The sequence below is a fragment of the Argopecten irradians genome, chromosome 13 (assembly GCF_041381155.1).
Source record: "Argopecten irradians isolate NY chromosome 13, Ai_NY, whole genome shotgun sequence".
NCBI classification, from domain to species: Eukaryota; Metazoa; Mollusca; class Bivalvia; order Pectinida; family Pectinidae; genus Argopecten; species Argopecten irradians.
Window position 1 is genome coordinate 26,207,713 of NC_091146.1, and position 10,225 is coordinate 26,217,937.

Sequence of the window (10,225 nt, forward strand, 5' to 3'; positions counted from 1 at the left end):
ATTTATAAATAATGGTTTAAAAATGGAAAACCAGGATAAGCTCAATGGACAGATGATACCATTCATTGAATTTGACCTAATTTATGCACGTGGCCTAGCCAATGTGACCCTAGGATGTCATCATCTTAAGCAGATCACGTCAAAATCCTTATGCAGTTTGAAATATCAATTTCTATATATCAACAAATCAAAAGCCTGTTTTTCAGCAAAAACCTTAAAGTTGTTAATGCTTAAATAGAATAGAAAAAACTAGGTCACTGTGACCTACTTTTTCGATTTTTCATCAGTTTTCTTAACTGAACTTCACAAACCCAATAATTACAGACAAAACCTGTATAAAAAGGTTATATCTATACTAATATTTATTTAATTAGGACTTAAACAATGCAAATGTGAATTTTCACCTTTTGACCCCCGAAATTACCATGAGCGCTGAAAATATCGGATATTCAGAATAGCATACAATAAGCAGCTGACCCTAATGTATCATAATGCAAAATATTTTGCTGATCACTGAATGGCCGTAAAACGGCCAAAAGCAATACCCCTCCTTTGATAATTTATATTTTTTTTTTTTTCATTTTTAGACTTTTTTGGCGGGCAAAGAGAGATGAAAGGTGAAAACCTTAAGAGCCACATGTCCTTATCAGTTAATTAGTGGCCTGTTTGTTCATTAGACATCTTTACCTTTAAAGACACAATCATCCTTGCAGTCAAGTATTCCGATGAGCTTTCCTGGGTCCATTCCATTTTGTAACATTTCAACAGCTACTGTCCTGAACTTGGTATCTACCTTCATAGTAGACAGTTGAAGGAAAACCTTTGTGATCCGAGATCTAAAAGCGAGATGTCGATGTTCTTCCATCTCCTGTTGAAGTAGTTCACTAGGACAGCCAAGGCTGACAAAGAAAGTCTGATACCCACTGCCGATATATTTGGAAACCCTACCAATTTCTTTGCAAGACAACTTCCTGTCAGGCAATCCGTGTGTCATCTCTGTAATGAATTTCAACAAATTCACAGACAATGCTTAATACTTTTAATACTTTGTAAGATGTCATTTTGATACAGTAAGGCAATTCGCGTTGTTCTAAAACAATCCTGGTTCATAAGACAACAGTTTGATTCAGGGTAATATTTCCATACGTTAATCAGTAGTATTCACATTTACGGATATATTTTAAATATGCTCACAATTTTGTATCTGTTTCTTAGTTCGAGGGAGAACAAATTAGGATCTCCATTATAACTTGTCAAAAGTTAAGTGTAAGCTTTAATCCAACTAAATTATCATTAGATATCAATCTCATGTAGACATTTTTTAAGTCACAACAGATCTTGGAAAATGCACTTTTGTTTACAAACAGAAATGTATAGAAAGAAATTTTAAATATAAGGTTCTCTGATTATTTGACTCACCTTCAGATAACCTCGCTGTCTGGTTGTCCTACAAAAATAAATAGCGCGTGGTTATTACTATTACAAATTTGTCATTTAACTTACAAATTCACAATCATTGGCACATATATGTGATAAAATAAAGTACACACACCTTTTGTGACGGGTCTTCGAACCAGACGTATATATCATCTCTCTTTATCCATTCACAGCCATTTGGTCCGATGCATTCAAGACGATCATATCCTTTCAGTTCGTCTATTTTCACCATCTTGTCATTGGAAGTGAATCGGTAGTCGTTGTGTAGGTACAATTGATACTTCAGATGACTCTGCTGATTTTTGATCAAGAATCCGCTTTAAAAGATTCTCTAGAATGCAGAATAGGCTTATCCCGGCTCCCTTGGCGTTCACCTGTACATCATTTGTAAACATAACGACCTTCATTGCATGGTCTCTACAGTTGATAGCCATGTTCCATAGTCCGTTCACTGCTAGACAAACAAATCCACGTTGAACAAACTTTAAGCCATCATGTCCTTGTTCATTGAGACGTTCAAATCTGTGAATGCATGATGCAATGAGTTTGTCCCATACAGCTTGCGGTATGAATGGATTGTTGAATTGGAGACATACCGTCACCGTGGTAACGATATTGGGATCTCCAAGTATGGGTTGAAGCACCTCGGGATCTGCGGTTTTCAGCATACATGGTACTATGTAGTAACCAATATCCTCATTTGGATCATCAGAAAGTGGCTTCGCCAAAAGGTTGAGAGTTTCCATAACGATACAAAGAATCTGTTCTTTTTTCAGAAACTTTTCTTCATTCCAAAGTTCCATCAGTAATGTGACAGGAAGGATACCAGACTTCTCATACTGTGCCCACTGTGGTTTCAATACTTTAGAGAGGTTGGTGGTGAATTTCGGATCCGTTATCACCTTCTTAAAAGCATCTATAGTCCATTGGGCTTGGAGGATGACAAACGGGCTATCCCCATGGACGTTATAGCAATGGAACGATCCGTTTAGCTTCAGGTTTCTGATTATATAATAGATATTAAAAAGATAATAAAAAAGAACAGTACAGACAATCATGAACATTATTTTGATTTTGTCTAAAGCAACCGATAACCACACAAATTTAAGTGTAACCAAATTGTTTTAACTAAGGAAATAATTGTCGCGTTTTTTGCCAAAAATAGCTTAAATTCACATTACAGAATACTTACTCGAGGAAATCTTTGATTTCGTCTTCTTTAAGCGGCACAGGCAAATTCCTGTTTACGTCAAGCAGTTCCCCATGTGTTAAAACAATCACTCCTTGATGCTTTAGACGTACCAGCTCATGTTGGAGAGCTGTCCACCTCGCAGGAACAGGCTTCTTCCACCGTGATTGAAGATGGGATATATCCAGTACCTTCTGCCATATTACTTCGTAGATATCTTGGTTGATCGTAGAATCGTTTAGGTTATCGATAGGGAACGCATCTTGGACGTGATTCATCATGATTCCTTGCAGAGTTGGATTGTCGTAGAGAGTTTGAAGAACATGAGCAAATGTTCCTTCCTGCTCTTCTTTCTACCATCAGAATATATGTTAAGTTCAATAAACCAACTCTTTACCTGTTTTTCGTTGTTTTTATCCATATGTCATAACTTAAAAACGAATATTATAATTTGTATATGAAAATAATACAAAAATCAGCAAAGATAAGTTTGAATTATGACAATTCCAAAGCTGAAATGTATTTATCAGGTTTATATATTTTGATTACAGTATATCGGGGAATGATATATTTCATATTGTAACATAACAGCAGGATGAATCAATATTAGTGCATATTTTAAAAGTGGATTGCGGATGCTTTATGTTATCTTATGATGTCATGTCTTATCATAATTTATCCAATATTGAAACAGAATATGTCATCATCACATATTCAGGTAGTATTACACTTGTATGTGGTTTTATGAATCGCTTATGTTTCATTGTAGACATTAATTGTGAAGGTGGAACTCTTTGCATAATTAAGCTTGAACTGCGCATGTTCACGTTTGTCACAGAATAATTATCCATACCTTAATTGCCCATGATTACTGATTTCTGTGGAGTTTCACCTAAATCACATCGGTAAAACTCGAAAATTTGAAAACGTTTTTTCAAGATAGCAGCCGTTTTAGACTTTAAAACGATCTGAAAAAGCATCACTTGATCTGAACCATGTCAGAATCATTTCAAACAAGTTTCAGATAAATCTGTTGGAACAAGAGAACATGTAAATGTGAACAAACTATTGACGATAGACGACGACGGCCGAAGCACGATGACCCTTCGGGTCAGAAAACATAAACACACTCTATTCTACTGATTGAGCACGTATAATCCATTTTCTTACATCAGACGACACTTGGTCGAGGTGGGACCCGACGAGGATCACTGGTGGAGTTCTGGCATCGACTGCAGAGTCGTCAATAGCATAGGTAGCAATGTTCTTGAGCCACTGCTCCGTTATTTCTGTCAACATTGATAAAGAGGTGCTATACATTTTATACAGATATTTCAAAAGAAAGCCGACGCTCAATATTGAAAATGCAAAGTATTTTAATAATTGCATAACAACTAGATATGAATTAAGTTGAACCATCGTTAACAATCCATTGATATAGTTACCGTATCCTGCTGCCGATCTTTCTGGATCTGTACACATCTGTACGTCGAACACGACGACAAACACCATGTTACTTGACAAGTAACTATGATGCGTGTTGTAGAAGACTTCTTCACCGCCAAAGTCGTATATTGTTATAAAGCCTTTCACGCTTTCAACATTCTCTGAGATCTCTGTGTGCATAATCTCCTCTATAACGCCCTTCTGTTCCTGGGAAACGATTACGTCTTTCATTTTTTCTACTTCTGTAGTTTCAACTAGAACACAACGGTTTATAGTATGCAACCATAGGTGATTTCAAAATGACCTTTTGAACAATATTATTGATGTATAAAACGCATTTTTATGATATATACTCTATACATTGTTCCAAAGGCACAATGAACGATGCCACTTACTTTGTTCCTGGTTAACTTGTAATTTCGGAGGGTCATCAGCTAAAATAAAAAGAAATTAGTTTAGTTTTCTTTAAATCAAGTCTACGGCTTTTACCTGGTATATGTAAAAGTAGGTATTGGTAGTTCGTAGTCCCCGTGTATGTTTACATGCATACATTTGTTATGAAAGGCAAACAAACAAGCTTTATTTTCAAACAAAAACTGCAATATATAGATAAAAACCATAATCATCTTCGATGTTGTTTCAAAGAGAATGAAAATATGTAAAAGGGAGGAAATTATATTTGACAAAGTTGGAAGTGATGAGTATCGATTTTTTATGCAAAATTTTATATGAGTAAAAGTGGTGAGCAAAGATTGAAGAAATGCCCTCGCCGAAAACTGTTAGGGACATAAACCTAAAACATAACACGTAATTAAATGGAGGCAATGTCTATTTCCATTCACTCTTGATATATAACGAGTTTTCTGTATACTGAATTACGTTTTTGTTCCTTATCTCCCCTATAACGGCCTCCTGTTCCCAGGAAACGTTTACGTTTTTCTTTTTTTTTCTACTTCTGTAGTTTCAACTGGAACACAACGGTTTATAGTATGCAGCCATAGCTGATTTCAAAATGACGTCTTGAACAATATTATTGATGTATAAAACGCATTTTTATGATATATACTCTATACATTGTTCCAAAGGCACAAAGAACGATGCTACTTACTTTGTTCCTGGTTAACTTGTAATTTCGGAGGGTCCTTAGCTAAAATAAAAAGAAATTAGTTTAGTTTTCTTTAAATCAAGTCTACGGCTTTTACCTGGTATATGTAAAAGTAGGTATTGGTAGTTCGTAGTCCGCGTGTATGTTTGTTATGAAAGGCAAACAAACAAGCTTTATTTTCAAACAAAAAACTGCAATATATAGATAAAAACCATACTTATTTCCGATTTTGTGTGAAAGAAAATGAAAATACGTACAGTAGAGAAAATTGTATTTGACAAAGTTGGAAGTGATGAGTATCGATTTTTTATGCAAAATTGTATATGAGTAAAATTGGTGAGCAAAGATTGAAGAAATGCCCTCTCCAAAAACTGTTAGGGACATAAACCTAACTGTAATTAAATGGAGGCAATGTCTCTTTCCATTCACTCTTGCTACATAACGAATTTTCTGTATACTGAATTGCGTTTTTGTTCCTTTAGCGTTGGGAATAAGCGAGTTTTGCTATACATGGATTTAACGCACGTGTGATTAGATCTAGAGATTTTTTGCAAATAAATTGTACAAACGTTTTCTTTTCTTTCTGAACTGTGAGAAAAACATCCGTAGCCTCTCTTTGATACCTGCATGGAAATAGAACATGCTTTGTTATCCAGTTTAAAATGTTTACTAATATACAAATTAGAATAATAGAATGGTTTTTATAAGTATAGTATTGCTTTTTCTTACATATTATTAAGTTGCTATCCGATCATGCAAGATTGTGTAAAATGGCTCTTCGGTTTTGCTTCAATTATATTACAGTACAGTTCTGTTATATTGAACCTCTACATACCAACGAATTCACTTTTGTTACAAGTTACAAGCAGTATTTGTTATACAGCAAATAGACTACAGTAGTATTGGAGGAGAACGAAAATTACAACGATATAACCATGTATTCGTTGTAAGCGCCGTTGTCGTTATAAACATACTTTACTGTATCAGTAACATATGGTGTCCATATATTTACTTCTATATCGTTGAGTTAGTTTAAAGCATATACATAGTCATCTTACTTTTCCTTTTGGCTTTTGACGAGGACGCTTCCGAGCTTGAATGAGCCTCTTCTTCTTTCTGGCCTTGATCCGGTTCATTCGTATGTTCTCCATCGCCAGCATTTAGCTTTGTATTATGAGTGTCTGGCATGTTAATGATTAACTGAACTGATTTTAGCGTCACTTCCCCTTTTTGATATCGATGGATGATATGCCGCAGTCGATGACGACCAGTTTCCATTTCTCCATGTTTGTCAAGTGTTTTTTCTGAACCCTGTGTCGGGGTTGTAGGCGATATAGTTCACGTAAAAATCAGCTGTATCCGTTGGGCCTGGTCCCCCTTGTGTAATGCTTTCTTTTTTAAGTTGTTTTACTAAACATGATTTGCCGACTCCTTTATGTCCCACCACAGTAATAGTTATATTACAAGGTTTCTCAACAGTCTTCTTTATTCCTTCAGCGTAGTATTCTTGTTTCTGACGGATTTGTTCTAATCAAGATATAAATGATCAACATTAAACAATTTTCTTTCACTGAGAAGTTGTAACGTGCTGTGTGAAAAAAAGATTAGCATGCACATTATTGATTCCAACAGTAGGTTTTGGTTTGGTTTGTTTATTTTTACGTCCTATTAACAGCCAGGGTCATGTAAGGACGTGCCAGGTTTGGCGGTGGAGGAAAGCCGGAGTACCCGGAGAAAAACCACCGATTAGCGGTCGATACCTGGCAAACTGCTCCACATGGGATTCGAACCCGCAACCCAGAGGTGGAGGGATTGTGGTAATATGTCGGGACATCTTAACCACTCGGCCACCGCGGCCCCCCCAACAGTAGGTGGGTGCTAACATGTCCTATATACATTGTAGCTATTGTGATCCTAAAGGGGAATCAGAAAGATTTATAAGTAGCATAAAAACAAAATAAAAACAAAAAATGCGTGAGCTGATCACTTGGCAAAATTTCTAGAAAAAATGGTGAATAGAACGACGATTGACCATCGTTTTCGCACGATTCCAATCGTCATCGTCTGGATAAGTCCGATGACTTAATTTAAAGCTCAAAATTTTATAACACTGGCCGTTTAAGTTTGTTTTGGTTTAATAGATTAATGGCATGTTTGATATGCTTGTTTTGCGAGTTTAAGGCAGATGTTTCTTTATTCGTTAGGCACCAAAAACAATTATTTTCGTTGAAATTTCTAGGGCCCATTCGAATAAATTCGTATCATGCGGGGTACGTACAAAGTGAGTTAACATTTGTGCAACAGTTGTTTGTTTGTTTTGTTAATTTCATTAATAACCAGGGTCATGTATGGACGGCCTCCCATGTATGTGGTGTGTAGTATGTGATTTCGGTATATTCATGTTGTGTCTTCTTGTATAGTGGAAATCTTGCCCTTTTTATAGTGTTATATCAGTTACACATGTCGCACCACCCGATCACATTATACTTACAACGGGCGAACCAGCTGTACAACTCCACTTTATATTTAGAGCTTAGCAGGAACAGAAACTACCACTTTTATTGACTGTGGTGTCTCTACCAGGGGAAAGGGAACAAGCAAAGAAATAAAACATAGTGAGACTTTGTTCAGTATACAATTACTAGTTGGGCGACACCTGAAGGAGTGTCGCGGATGAAATGAAGAGAAGAGAAAGGGAAGATAACTCTTGTTGTTTCTCTTAAATGGGACCAATTCCATTAGGTTATGAACAAGAGACCGATGGGCCTTAACGGTCATCTAACTATTGGCACAATACAACACCTCAAAGAATAAAGTAGTGGCACACAGTTAAGGCAATCCAAAAAAAATTAGAAGAAGTCCAGGTCCTGATATATTTAATGAATTAGACCATGAATGAAGGTCCCTTGATCCCCACCATGCTGCAAATCCAATATCCAGTCTCAAGGTAGTCATTCATGTTACAGGCTCAATATCAGGTCTCTATATGCCTTTAAGTTATTCACACGTCGTTTAAAAGATTTTAGCCTATTTGACCTGAATGAAGGTCAAGATAATTTATTTGAACAAACTTGGTAGCCCTTCATCCAAGCATGCCGCAGACCCAATATGAGTACCCTGGGCCTTTTGGTTCTTGAGAAGAAGTCGTTTAAAGATTTAGCCTTTTTGACCCCTGTGACCTGGAGTGAAGGTCAAGGTCCTTCATTTGAACAAACTTGGTAGCCATTCATTCTAGCATGCCACAGACCCAATATCAGATTTCTAGGCCTCTTAGTTGTTCACAACAGGTCGTTTAAAAGATTTTACCTTATTTGACCCCTGTGACCTTGAATGAAGGTCATTGTCCTTCATTTGAATAAAGTTGGTAGCCATTCATCTGTGCATGTCACAGGCCCAATATCAGGTCTCTAGGCTATTTACTTATTCACATGAAGTCGTTTAAATAATTCAGCCTATTTGACCCCTGTGACCTTGACTGAAAGTCAAGGTCATTAGTCAAGGTCAGTCATTTGAACAAATTTGGTAGCCATTCATTCTAGCATTACCACAGACCCAATATCAGGTCTCTAGGCCTCTTAGTTATTCACAAGAAGTTGTTTAAAATCTTTTAGCCTATTTGACCCCTGTGACCTTGAATGAAGGTCAATGTCATTTATTTGAACAAACTTGGCAGCCCTTTATCCTAGCATGCCGCAGACCCAATATGAGTACCCTGGGCCATTTGGTTCTTGATAAGAATTTGTTTTAATATTTTAGCCTTTTTGACCACTGTGACCTTGAATGAAGGTCAAGGTCATTTATTTGAACAAACTTGGTAGCCCTTCATCCCAGCATGCTACAGGCCAAATATCAGTACCGTGGGCCTTTCGTTTGAAAGAAAAGGTTTCGCACTGCAGACTGCGGACGGCGCACGATGACGGACAATGCATGATTACGATAGATCTTCCTGACCCTTCGGGTCAGATGACCTAAAAATATACCAGAGCTTGAAGTCATTTAAGGATTTTAGTCTATTTGACCCCTGTGACCTTGAATAAAGGTCAAGGTTATTTATTTAAACAACCTTGGTAGTTCATTGTATAATATATACTGGCAGTTAACCTGAAAGATACAATTAATTGATTGTCTATAAAAACACCAATACAGAAATGTAATAAAAAATGAAAAAATCCTTTTAAGTTACATCCTCAATACTCCATGGGTTACTATCACTGACATAATATCCACTCTTGGACTATCTCATAGTAACATTGGAACCACTTCAGAAGAAACAAACCAACCAATCACAGGCTTGCAGAAATCATTTTTGGCTACATCCTCAATACTCCAGGGGTTACTATCACTGACGTAATATCCACTCATGGACTTATATCTCATAGTAAAATTGGACGCAGTTCAGAAGAAAACAAGAGGCCAAAGAGGCCTTGATGGTCACCTGAGTGCTGATACAGAAAGAATATTGCAAAGTCGGTTCAAATCTTTAAAAAGCATTTATGAATCAAAAGAAACCATGGACTTATATCTCATAGTAAAATTGGACGCAGTTCAGAAGAAAACAAGAGGCCAAAGAGGCCTTGATGGTCACCTGAGTGCTGATACTGAAAGAATATTGCAAAGTCGGTTCAAATCTTTAAAAAGCATTTATGAATCAAAAGAAACCCATTGGACCCACTCCTCAGGCCCCTTGGGGTCAGTCATGGAAAAATTGTTTAATAGGATTCACATTGCCATATCATACTGATAATTCTGACAACATTTGACTCATTTTCTATTACAAATGACCAAATAATGTTCAAAAATGTGTTTTCCCTATAAAAACTATAGTAAACTTGACCCCTTCCGTGGGGACAACATGAGACCCCAGGTTCATATACATATAGTTCATAATTATTGTAAAGGACCTTAAGACCTTTCCATCTATGAAGAGTATTTGATTCTAACATTTCCAGAATTTTAGATGAAGGTTTTTGAAGTTTAAGCCTATCCTATTTGACCCATTTTAGCCCCACCCCTCAGGCCACTGGGGGTCAGTTATGGAAAATATGTTA

The 10,225-nt window shown here is 36.6% G+C and overlaps 1 pseudogene; it reads right to left on the bottom strand.

Annotated features, from left to right (window-relative positions):
* Window positions 1-673: 673 nt before the first annotated feature.
* On the bottom strand, window positions 674-9,554 carry LOC138305763 (uncharacterized; annotated as a pseudogene).
* Between the last annotated feature and the right edge of the window lie 671 nt (window positions 9,555-10,225).